Source organism: Dipodomys ordii, unplaced genomic scaffold, assembly GCF_000151885.1.
Source record: "Dipodomys ordii isolate 6190 unplaced genomic scaffold, Dord_2.0 Scaffold8, whole genome shotgun sequence".
Lineage (NCBI taxonomy): Eukaryota > Metazoa > Chordata > Mammalia > Rodentia > Heteromyidae > Dipodomys > Dipodomys ordii.
The window spans coordinates 18774549-18786842 of NW_012267224.1; the positions used below are offsets into that span (position 1 = coordinate 18774549).

At 41.5% G+C, this 12294-nt stretch overlaps 1 protein-coding gene across 2 annotated transcripts in view; it reads left to right on the forward strand.

Moving 5' to 3' along the window:
* Positions 1 to 12294, forward strand: part of Ube2k (ubiquitin-conjugating enzyme E2K) — a 53534-nt gene that overhangs the window by 509 nt on the left and 40731 nt on the right. The gene's annotated exons all lie outside the window — the stretch shown is intronic.

Below are 12294 nucleotides of genomic sequence, written 5' to 3' on the forward strand. Positions count from 1 at the left end.
GGGAGCGCAGGCCGGGCCGGAGAAAACCCGGGAAGTGGGATGGGGGAAGGGGAAAGGTGGTAACTGGATCCCCGCAGCCGCGCCGCCTGCGGGCCCTCACTTTTGAGGGTATTCGGGGTTATTGCCCGTGAGGCCTCGGCTGTCCTTGCCTCGGGGAGGGAGCGGGAGGCCTTCCTTAGGTACGGATGAAAGGAGAAGGAAGGGCATTGAGTTACTCCCTCTTAGCGGGGTGATGGGAGGCGGGGGGGGGGCAAGACGAGGGGATTTCCACTGGAGGTAGGAAATTGATTCCAAATTTGAGCATCCCACTTTTCCCCCCAATTCCTGGGCCTCCTTATTTAACGTAAAGCTTTCTTTTTTTTAAATGCCTGGCTCCCCCCCCCCAAATACAAGTTCTTTGGTGTATTAAATACTTCTTTTTAAACTAGGAGGATATAATGGAATGTAGGAGCAGCGTATTTCAAAGTATTGTTTACCACTTACAGGTCAGAAAGTCTCTTCTAAGACAGTACCTCTGTGTGACTGTGTGGTGGGTGCTATGAAACTTCATTATGATGTCCTTCATAGTTAACTTGGTTCTTTCAGAAATATGCCTGGAAAACAAGGGATTTCACCAAGATACATAGCTATCTCTCGTTATTGAGTAGGTTTATAAAATAATCAAGATGGTCTAGTAATTTGACCCCATGATGAAAGTATTACTACAGTTTTTCGTACCCAAATCGTCAATGCCAGATTATATGCTCTAAATTAACAAAAAATCTGGAAAAATTTCATGCCATTATTGAATAAATTATACTATGTTTTATAGTTGGCACTTTGATATCTGTAATGATTTGTGAAACTTTTAAGTATTTCAAAGAATGAGTGATGACATAAATCTAGTAGCATTTAATCTATGTTATGCCACTGAGTTTACAATGATTATCTGTCTTTCCAAGTAGACACTGAATTATTTAAAATTTAACAATGACAAACATTAGATCTAGTGAACATACTAATATATAAATAATCTGTTTTACAGAGCATGTGTATGGACTCTGATCTCTGTATGTGTTCACTTGCCAAATCTGAATGGAAGGATGACTTTGTGTTTTTGTGGTACAATGCAGAAATACAGCACAAATACTTATATAAAATTCATAGTAGCAGGTGATTTTGACTTTTTGTTTAATAAGTAAAAACATGCTAGGATAGTTGATATATTTTCCTAATGAAAGATGGCAGCTATTGTCTTCAGCCAAACCCTAACCAACCTCTTCTATAAGGTTGTTCAAGCCTGAAACTTAGTTGTAATGTTTTATATTCTTTAAAAGTGATAACTTACTGCTCTCATAATCTATGTGGACTTGGTTTATGTTAGGTAACTTTTCACTACATGTTATTATTAAATTACCAGAAATTCCTCTTTACTGTAGAAATACATAGTATTGTTCTTTAAGTGTCACAGTGTTTCAGAAGAAGCAAACAGGAAATACAAACAGTACTTATGTTATGGGAACAGTACCTTTATAAATTTGGAGTAAACAACTTCCAGGAAAGTTAAGTTATGAAAACTTAGAAAAGGGCTATAATGTAGCTTTGTCATAAACATAAACCAATAATAGCTCTATTATAACCAATATTTTTTCATTGATATTTCTAGTAGACTCAGTTGTGTAAATAGATTGCTATTTTCAGTTTATTGAAGGATGTGTAGTGTTCATGTGTTTGTTTTTTTTTTTGTCGGTCATGGGCCTTGAACTCTGGGCTTGGGCTGTCCCTCAGCTCTTCAGCTCAAGGCGAGCACTCTACCACTTGAGCTACAGCACCACTTCCAGTTTTCTAGTGGTTTATTGGAGATAGTAGTCTCACGGTCTTTCCTGCCCGGGCTGGCTTTGAACCGCGATCCTCAGATCTCAGCCTCCTGAGTAGCTAGGATTACAGGCGTGAGCCACCGGTGCCCGGCTTCATGTGTTTCTTTAAATTTAAATTTTTCTTTTCTTTGGAGATACTGGGGTTTGAACTAAGCATCTTAATTTTGTTAGGCAGGCACTTTATTGCTTGAAACACAGCTCTAGCTCCATGTCTTTCTTTCTTTCTTTCTTTCTTTCTTTCTTTCTTTCTTTCTTTCTTTCTTTCTTTCTTTCTTTCTTTCTTTCTTTCTTTCTTCCTTCCCTCCCTCCCTCCCTCCCTCCCTCCCTTCCTTCCTTCCTTTCTGTCTTTCTATGCTGGTATGGGCCTTAAATTCCCAGCCTTAGAATTTTCCAAGGCTGGCCCTCTACCACTTGAGCCACACCTTCACTTCTGGCTTTACTGGTTAATTGGAGGTAAGAATCTCTGATTTATTTATATAGGATTGCTTTGAACTGGAATTCTCAGATCTCAGCCACCTAAAGTAGCCAGGATTATAGGTGTGAGTCACCAGTGTCTGGCTTTCCTATTTATTTTATTTTATTTTTTTTGCCGGTCTTGGGGCTTGAACTCAGAGCCTGAGCACTGCCCTTGAACTGATTTTGCTCAAAGCTAGCACTCTACCACTTGAGCCACAGCACCGTTTCTGGCTTTTTCTGCATATGTGGTACTGAGGAATTGAACCCAGTGTTTCATGCATGTTACGCAAGCACTCTACCACATTCCCAGCCCCAGAGATACTTTTATTATTTTTTTCCCAGGGATACTTTTAATTATTTAAAAATAATTGATAGAGCGCTAGCCTTGAGCTGAAGAGCTGAGGGACAGCGCCCAGGTCCAGAGTTCAGGCCCACGACCAGAACCCCCTCCCCCCCCAAAAAAAGAAATGTACTCATTACCTTGCTCATGTAACTGTAACCCCTTTGTACAGTATTTTCACAATAGAAAACTTCATTAATAAAAAATTCCAAGTTAAAAAAAAATAATTGAAAGCCAGGTACCAGTGGCTCAGACCTATAAAATTAGATACGAAGGAAGCTGAGATCTGAGGATCTTGGTTTGAAGCCACCCAGGGCAGGAAAGTCCATGAGACTTTTATCTCCAATTTCCCAAAAGCCAAATTTGGAGCTGTGGTTCAAGTAGTAGAGCATTAACCTTGAGCACAAAGTTCAGGGCCAACACCAGGCCCTAATTAAGACTGGTACCAAAAAGAAAATTGAGTCTAGTTTGTATTATTGATTAAAGGATTTGAGCACAACCTAATTTGATGTTAGTTTAAACTCATTAAGTAGTACCTGTAAAGGTTTATTGAACTTGTGTTTTTTTGTGCCTAGCTTCTATTCTTTTTTTTTTTTTGTTGTTGTTGTTGTTGCTAGTCCTGGAACTTGAACTCAAGGCCTGAGCTTAGGCTCAAGGCTAGTGCTCTATTGCTTTGAGCCACTGCTCCATTTCTGACTTTATTTTTTTTTTAATAGTTCATTGGAGATAAAGAATTGCACTACTTATCTACCTGGGCTGACTTGAAAGCACCATTCTCAGATCAGATCTCAGCCTCCTGAGTAGTTGTATAAGTAGTCATTGCCCGTCTTCTAATTTGTTTTATTTATTTATTTATTTTTTGCCAGTCCTGGGCCTTGAACTCAGGGCCTGGGCTCTGTTGTTGAGCCTGTCTGTATCCTTTGAGCCACAGCACCACTTCCAGCTTTTTCTGTTTATATGGTACTAAGGAATCAAACCCAGGGCCTCATCCATGCTAGGCAAGCACTATACCACTAAGTCACATTCCCAGCCTGAGCTTTTTTTGGGGGGAAAGAAGGGGTCAGTTACAAGGCTTGAACTCAGGGCCTAAGTGCTGTTCCTGAACTTTTTTGCTCAAGGCTAATGCTCTACCCACTTTGAGCCACAGTGCCACTCATTTTTTAAAATTAATTTGTTTATTGTTAGTATAGAGGTGATGTACAGAGGGATTACAATTACATGAGTCCGGTGTTCATTATTTTTAAAGAAACACTGAGAAGATTTTAACATTTTCATACTAGTCAGCCCATTTCCCTAGTGAAGTAAACCATGTGTAAGTATGTACATAGGGCTCACTTAGCCACTATTTTCCTGTTTTCTTCTTCCTTAGAAGTAACCACTACACTGAAACTAGTAGTAGTAATTTGACTTTGTAGTCCCATTGTGTATATATAAATAATACATTATATATTAATATTTATTATATAGCTATTATATACTATACACTAAATAATTATATGGTATATAGTATATATATGTATAGTATATATGTACACATATGTAAGCATGTTTATGTACAGTATATACTTTTTTGCCAGTCCTGGGGCTTGAACTCAGGGCCTGTGCACTGTCCCTGAGCTTCTTTTGCTCAAGGCATGCTAAGCAAGCACTTTACCACTAAGGCACATTCTCAATCCAAACATTACATTTTCTTGGTACTAGTCTGAGGGTTTGAAGTTGAGGCCTAGGTGTCCCTTAGCTTTTTCATTTAAGGCTAGCTTTGTACCACTTGAATTATAGCCCCACATCTGCCCTAGGACTAGCAAAAAAACCCTGCTCAGCTGGCAATCACCATCCTCATCTCTGCCTTTTCAGAAACTGGGCTTACAGGTATGAGCCACCCCACCCACCTATTTTCTTTATTCAGTCATCCATTGTAGGGCATCTGAACTATTTCTATAATTTGACTATGGTGAATGCTGCAGCATTGGGCAAGGATATATGTCTTTACTGTGTCCTAAGTTAGTAAATCTTTTTTGGTGGGACGGGGGCCGGTCATGGGGCCTGAACTCTGGGCCTGGGCGCTGTCCCTCCCTCTTCAGCTCAAGGGTAGCACTCTACCACTTGAGCCACAGTGCCACTTCTGGTTTTCTGGTGGTTTGTTGGAGATAAAAGTCTCACAGACTTTCCTGCCTGGGTTGGCTTTGAACTGTGATCCTCAAATCTCAGCCTCCTGAGTAGCTAGGATTACAGACGTGAGCCACCAGTGCCCAGCTAACTTGTAAATCTTTTGGATAAATGCCCCAAAGTGCTCTCCTTTACCTTTTTTACTCAAGGCTTGGTCTTTTATTACTTGAATCAACTTTTTGGTGTTTAATTAGAGATGAGTCTCAGGAATTTTTTTACCCAAGCTAGTATTGAATATGGATCTTCAGATCTCATCCTCCTGAATAGATAGGATTATAGATAGGCACGAATATATCTTCACCATTCTTTTATTGAACAGGATCTTCTAAAGTAGCCCAGGCTGCCCTTAGCCTTATGTATAATACAGGTTACTCTGGAACTTGCAGCCTTCCTCTTTCAGATTCCAGAGTACACAAATTACAATATGCCATGCTGTGCTGCTAAATTAACTGCCTAAACCAAATCAAATCCAGGTCCACACACATGCTAGGCAAATGTAGCACTATCAGTGAGTCACATCCATAGTCCTAGTTGGTGGATGTGTCAGATATTCTTTATTTTTATTTTCCTGGTCCTGGGGCTTGAAATTCAGGGTGAGGGCACTGTCTGAACTTTTTTTTTGGGTCCGGTCGTGGGGCCTGAACTCTGGGCCTGGGTGCTGTCCCTGTGCTCTTCAGCTCAAGGCTAGTGCTCTACCACTTGAGCCACAGTGCCACTTTTGGTTTTCTGGTGGTTAATTGGAGATAAGAATATCATGGACTTTCCTGCCCGGGCTGGCTTTCTACTGTGATCCTCAGATCTCAGCCTCCTGAGTAGCTAGTATTACAGGCATGAGCCACTGGCAACCAGCTTTATAAAAGCTTTTTTGTTTTTCCAGGTATATTCTGAGTATGTAAATTTTTGGTAAAGGCTCTCTTCTTCTCATTCTAAGCTAAAGAAAAAGACTGCAGTCTAGGATTCAAATACTACTGGAGATATGCAAGCCTGAGACCTTTTTAAGCTGGCAATGAGGCTAGAACATGTACTCACAGCAGAGAAAACTGAGCACTTGCTTTTTGTTTGTTTTTTTGGACCATCTTGGGGCTTGAATTCTGGGCCTGGGCGCTGTCCCTGAGATCTTCATCTCAAGGCAAACATTCTACCACTTGAGCCACAGCACCACTTCAGGTTTTCTGGTGGCAAATTGGAGATAAGAATCTCATGGCCTGGGCTGGCTTTGAACTGTGAACCTCAGATCTCAGTCTCCTAAGTAGCTTGGGTTATAGGCATGAGCCACTGGCACCCAGCTTGAGCACTTGTTTTTAAGGCACTTTATTTTATTTATAATTTTTTTTGTTAGTTGTGGGCCTGAACTCTGGGCCTGGGCGGTGTCCCTCAGCTCTTCAGCTCAAGGCTAGTGTGCTCTACCACTTAAGCCACAGCGCCACTCCCGGCTTTTTCTGTGTAGTGCTGAGGGATTAAACCCAGGGCCTCTTGCATGCAAGACAAACACTCTACCACTGAGCCACCTTCCTAGCCCTTTTAAGTCATTTTAAAAGAAGGCCCTTAGAACTCCCAGTATACCACAAGCTTGGGTGTGGTGCAAATCTTATACATATTACTTAGATTATTCATTCATAACACTAAATCCCAAGACAGAAGACATGACAGAGTCAAAACAACTCCTTCCTTCATTTAGGTAAATGTTGATTTGAGATAGCAGCCAATGAGGAAAATGATGGAACTATTCCTCAAGTCTAGGCATAATGAGATGCCTTCCTGTCCTTTCTCCTTCAACATTCTGCAAGCAGGCTCTAGTCTAGTCTTGAGTCTAGTTCAGCTGGAAGATGAGCTGATTGATGCCTTCACCACAATAGCCAGTCTGCCCTGATAGCCAAGTGAGCTCATTTCCTTGAGGAAGCCCACTCTATTTTTTGGAAACATGATGGGCAACAGAGGGAAAAGGCAAAAGAACCAGGAGATATGTTGGAAATACTTCCTGGGAAAGCAATTTCATGAATGGAGTCTTCCAGGCAAATGACATCAAATTTCCCCAGGTCCTCCTTGATCAAAATATTGTCTGTTAGAGGAATGATCTTTTTTTTTTTTTTAATTGTGAAAATACCGTACAGAGGGGTTACAATTACATGGGCAAGATAATGACTACATTTCTTATCAAGCATTGTTGCCTCCTCCTTTGTTTCCCCTTCCTTTCCCATCCCCCCCCAAAGTTATAAAGTTCGTATTTCAGCATAACGACTTGTACATCTCATTGTTGCTATGGGTCCACCTGTATCCCTATTTAAACAATTTGTTTTTGCCCTTCCCCTCCACAACATCAAATACAAAATACATCAAATACAGTGAGAATAGGGGTTATACCATGGGGGAGGGACATACAAAGCAACAAAGAAATCATTGTATAATTATGTTAGAAACAATCGCATGAAAGAAAAAACATTTGAATACTTATCTTGGGGTTCATTTCACCTAACATCAACTTATCTGACCTTTTCTGCTTGTCTCAGACATATACTAGTTATTGCAAATAAGGGAAACCATGGGACCTATGTTTCTTTGGGCCTGGCTTACTTCACTTAATATAATTTTTTCCAAGTCTTTGCATTTCCTAACAAATGGGGCCATGTTATTCTTTCTGATGGAGGCATAGAATTCCATTTTCTTGATCCATTCATCTACTGAGGGGCATCTGGCTTGGTTCTATATCTTAGCTATGGTAAATAATGCTGCAATAAACATAGTTGTGCTGGTAGCTTTAGTATGGTCTTGTTTGTGATCATTTGGGTAAATGCCCAAAAGTGGGATTTCTGGGTCATAGGGGAGGGAGCTCTATGTGGAGTCTTTTGAGGAACCTCCATACTACTTTCCAAAGTGGTTGAACAAGTTTACACTCCCACCAACAATGCAGTAGGGTTCCCTTCTGTCCACATCCCCTCCAGCATCTGTTGTTATTAGAGTTCTTGATTATAGCCATTATGACTGGGGTGCAGTGGTATCTCAATGTTGTTTTGATTTGCATTTCTTTTTTTTTTTTTGATTTGCATTTCTTTTATGGCTAGAGAGGTTGAGCATTTCTTCATGTGTCTGTTGGCCATTCTTCTTATAGAGGAATGATCTTATTTTGAACCTTTGCTTGTCTGCCTTTCAGGATGAGTTCTACAGACTTCAGATTCAGAAATACCCAAGTCACATAAGGTTCCACTATTTTCCACTTTTTATTTATGGGGAGTGACTTTGACAAAGACACTGTTAAACAGTTTCGACAGTGAAGTCTTGTGGTCATCTGCAGCAGTAAACTCACCCTGAACAATTCTTTTGATGAGTATAACAAAGGCCAAAGTATGTTTATCAGGAACTTGTAAAGCACGAGGTTTCACTACCAGAGGAGGTCTGACACACACACCACGTAGAAAAGATTCCAGTCTCTTAAACTTGAGTGGCTTTTCCTTTCCTCTCCTTTGCCAAAAGTGCTTGCTTTGCTTGAGTGGCTTTGAGGACTCTTTTTCGGGAGATTTTCTGAAACTAAAGGGATCCTTTTTCATTCCCCTTTGTCAGCCATCTTTGCCACATGGCAGTTGCTCTCTGCCTTGGCTTTATTTTTTTTGGCAGGGGTGGGGGGGTGGGATGGGGTTGTCAGTTGTAGGGCTTGAACTCTGGGCCTGGGCACTGCCCCTAAGCTCCTCAGCTCAAAGCTAGCGCTCTACCACTTTTGGTTTTCTGGTGGTTAATTGGAGATAAGAGTCTCACGGCCTTTCCTGCCCAGGCTGGTTTTGAACCATGACCCTCAGATCCCAGCCTCCTAAGTAGCTAGGATTACAGACTTGAGCCACTGGTGCCTGGCTTTTGAGGCTAGGAAAAATTGAATATGTTGGCAATGGTGGTACCTCCACGGAAAGTCGGATATTTGTTCTATATGTAGGTTAGTAATGTGGTTAAAGTCCTGAATTTTGATGATGGAATGTCCAAGTAAAAAACTGGAAAGCAAGATTGTTAGAGGATAATCCTTTTTACTCTTATTACAGTTTTTCTCTTAGGATCTCTCAAGGGGCATCTGTGTAGTATAAATGATATGTGTTCCTGTGGACTCCTCCCCTTCACTTTTGCTACTATGGTGTGAACTCTGCATCATGCATGCTAGGCAGACCCTCTACCATTTCAACCACCCCCTAGTCCCACTTTTACAATTGTCGGGTTTTTTTTCTTTCATTTTTTACTAGATATTTATTGAATGCTTTTCAAGTTTAAATAAGGGAGCTGTAAAGATATGGTAACTTAACCTTAGAGAGTTGGTTGAAAATAATCCTTACACTTGGAGGATGAGTTGGAATTTAGTTATATATTATATGCATGTAAAAAGTTGATAATCTATACAGGAAGTGGTGCTGTGGTAGTAGAGTGCTCGCCTTGAGCTAAGGAGTGCAAAGACAGCACTCAAGCCCAGAGTTCAAGCCCTACGACCAACCAAAAGTAAAATAAAAAAAAAAGCTGATAAGCTATACAATAAATTATAGGAAGTCTTTAATTGCTTTCCCTTCTTAAGTAGATAGCAAGTTTGCTTATCTATTTTTTGCTATAATTATGTAGCAAATTGGGAAATAGAGGGAACTATGTTAAAATTTATATTTCCCCCCCTTTTTTCTTTTTCTTTTCTTTCTTTCTCCCTCTCTCTTTTCTTTTTAGAGTGCTAATCTGAAGCTTGAACTCAAGGCATAGGTGCCATCTCTGAGCTGGTTTTGCTCATGGCTAGTGCTCAGTACTTGAGCCACAGCTCCACTTGGAGTTTTTTGGTGGTTAATTAGAGATAATAGTCTCACAGTATTTCCTGTTTGGGCTGGCTTTGAACCATGATCCTCAGATCTCAGCCTCTTGAGTAGCTAGGATTACAGGTGTGAATCAATATAGTGCCTAGCTTGGACTGTAATTTTAAGTGTGTTTTATGCATTTGAAAATGTTTTTTTCCGGGCTTGGGAATGTAGCTTAGTGGTAGAGTGCTTGCATAGCATGCATGAAGCCCTGGATTCTATTCCTCAGTACTACATAAACAGAAAAAGCTGCAAGTGGCGCTGTGGCTCAAGTGGTAGAGTGCTAGCATTGAGCAGAAGAAGCTCAGGGACAGAGTTCAAGCCTGAGGACTGGCCAAAAAAACAAGGCTAGAAAATGTCTTCTAGAAAACTGAACTTTTCAAGAGTAGACAGAATGGTTTGTCTTTGCATCATGGACTCCTTAAGAAATATTTGAGTGGAGCACCAGTAGCATACACCTATCATCCTAGCTAATTAGGAGGCTGAAATCTAAGAGTCAAAGCCAGCCCTAGCAGGAGCAGGAAAGTCCATGAGACTGTTATCTCCAGCTAACCACCAGAAAACCGGAAGTGGTGCTGTGGCTCAAAGTGGTATAGCACTAGCCTTAAGCTGAAGAGCTGAGGCATAGTGCCCAGGCCCAGAGTTCCAGCCCCATGACCAACAAAAAAAAAAATATTTTTTGAAGCTCCGTGCAAGTGCCTCAATGCCTCACATTCAGGAGGCTGACATTTGAGGATCGTGGTTCAAAGCTAGCCCTGGAGGAAATTCTTCTATCTTGTTAACCCCCCAAAAAACTGGAAGTGGAACCATGGCTCACAGTGGTAGAGCACTAGCCTTGAGCAATAAAAGCTTAGCAACAGTGTTTAGGCCCTGGGTTCAAGCACCACAACTGACACCCTAAGGCATCATGGTTAGTATTGGTGATATATATATAGGTATGTGTGTATAAATTGGTGATATATAAATGGGTCAGGGAAAGACAAAAATACCTGGAAAAGAAATATACTACTGGGCTGGGAAGGTGGCTCAGTGGTAGAGCTCTTGCCTTGAAATGCATGAGGCCCTGGGTTCGATTCCTCAGCACCACATAAGCAAAAAAAAAAAAAAGCTGGAAGTGGCACTGTGGCTCAAGTGGTAGAGTGCTAGCCTTGAGCTGAAGAGCTGAGGGACAGCGCCCAGGCCCAGAGTTCAGGCCCCACAACCGGACCCCCCCCCAAAAAAAATATATATATACTACTATTTAAACAAAACTGATTAGTTAATCTTGCTTGGATGTCTGATTTTAGATGTTGATAATATTAATGATCAAGCTGTAGAGAAAGAACATTCCAAATTAGAGAAATAATGCCCACTCAAAAGGGTATGAGCCAAGTGCTGGTGGCTTATGCTTGTAATACTAGATACTTAGGAAGCTGAGATCTGAGAATCATAGTTAGATGCCAGCCTGGAAAGGAAAAAGTGGTTGAGTGCTGTCCTTGAATGAAAAAGCTCATGGACAGTGCCCAGGCTCTGAGTTGAAGCCCTATAAGAGACCAAAAGAAAGTAGAAATGAATTAACTCAAACTGTGACTTTAGTATTGTGGTCAAAAGTGAATGATTGATTCAGTTGGGCCAAAAGCTGGTGGTTCAGGCCTGTAACCCTAGCTACTCAGGAGGCTGAGATCTGAGGCTGCAAGTTCAGAGCCCACAAGGGCAGGAAAGTACATGAGACTCTTAATTAGCCACCAGAAAACCAAAATAGGAGCTTTGGCGCAAGGTGGTAGAACAATGGGCTGGGAATATGGCTTAGTGGTAGAGTACTTGCTTAGCATGCATGAAGCCACATAAACAGAAAAGGTTGTGGTTCAGGTGATAGAGTGCTAGTCTTGAGCAAAAGAAGCTCAGGGACACCCCCTTTCCCCCTAGAAAAAAAAAGTGGTAGAGCACTAGCCTTGAACAGAAAAACTCAAGAACAGCGCCCAGGCCCTGAGTTCAAGCCCCGTGACAAAAAGAAAAAAAAAAACTAGGTGTGAGCAAAATTACATAAATTTTCCTGAGCCCAGGGTAAATAGTTAAATTTGAAGTGACTGAAAACCATTGCATGGATTAAAGCAATAAAAAAGTTTGCAGGCGGGGCTGGGAAGATGGCTTAGTGGTAGAGTGCTTGCCTTGCATGCCTGAGGCCCTGGGTTCGATTCCTCAGCACCACATAAGCAAAAAGAAAAAAGCTGGAAGTGGCCCTGTGGCTCAAGTGGTAGAGCGCTAGCCTTGAGCTGAAGAGCTGAGGGACAGCACCCAGGCCCAGAGTTCAGGCCCCACAACCGGACCCAAAAAAAAAAAAAGTTTGTGGGCCACTTTCCTTTTCTTCCCTTGATAGGAGTCTGGTTATGTATCCCAGGGTCTCAGATTTACAATCCTCTTCCCTCTTCTTAGTTTTGTGCTAATAGCTTTGCACTACTTTGTACAGTTTACCATTTGTGTGTGTGTGTGTATGCATGCTCGTGCACATAGGCCCTGGGCACTGTCCCTGAGCTTTTTCTTTTTACCTTTTTTTTTTTTTTTGCTGGTCTTAAGGCCTGATCTCTGGGCCTGGGTGCTATCCCTCAGCTCTTCAGCTCAAGGCTAGCTCTCTACCACTTGAACCACCGTCCCAGCCCCACCTTTTTTTTTTAGGTCTGTCTTGGGTCTTGAACTC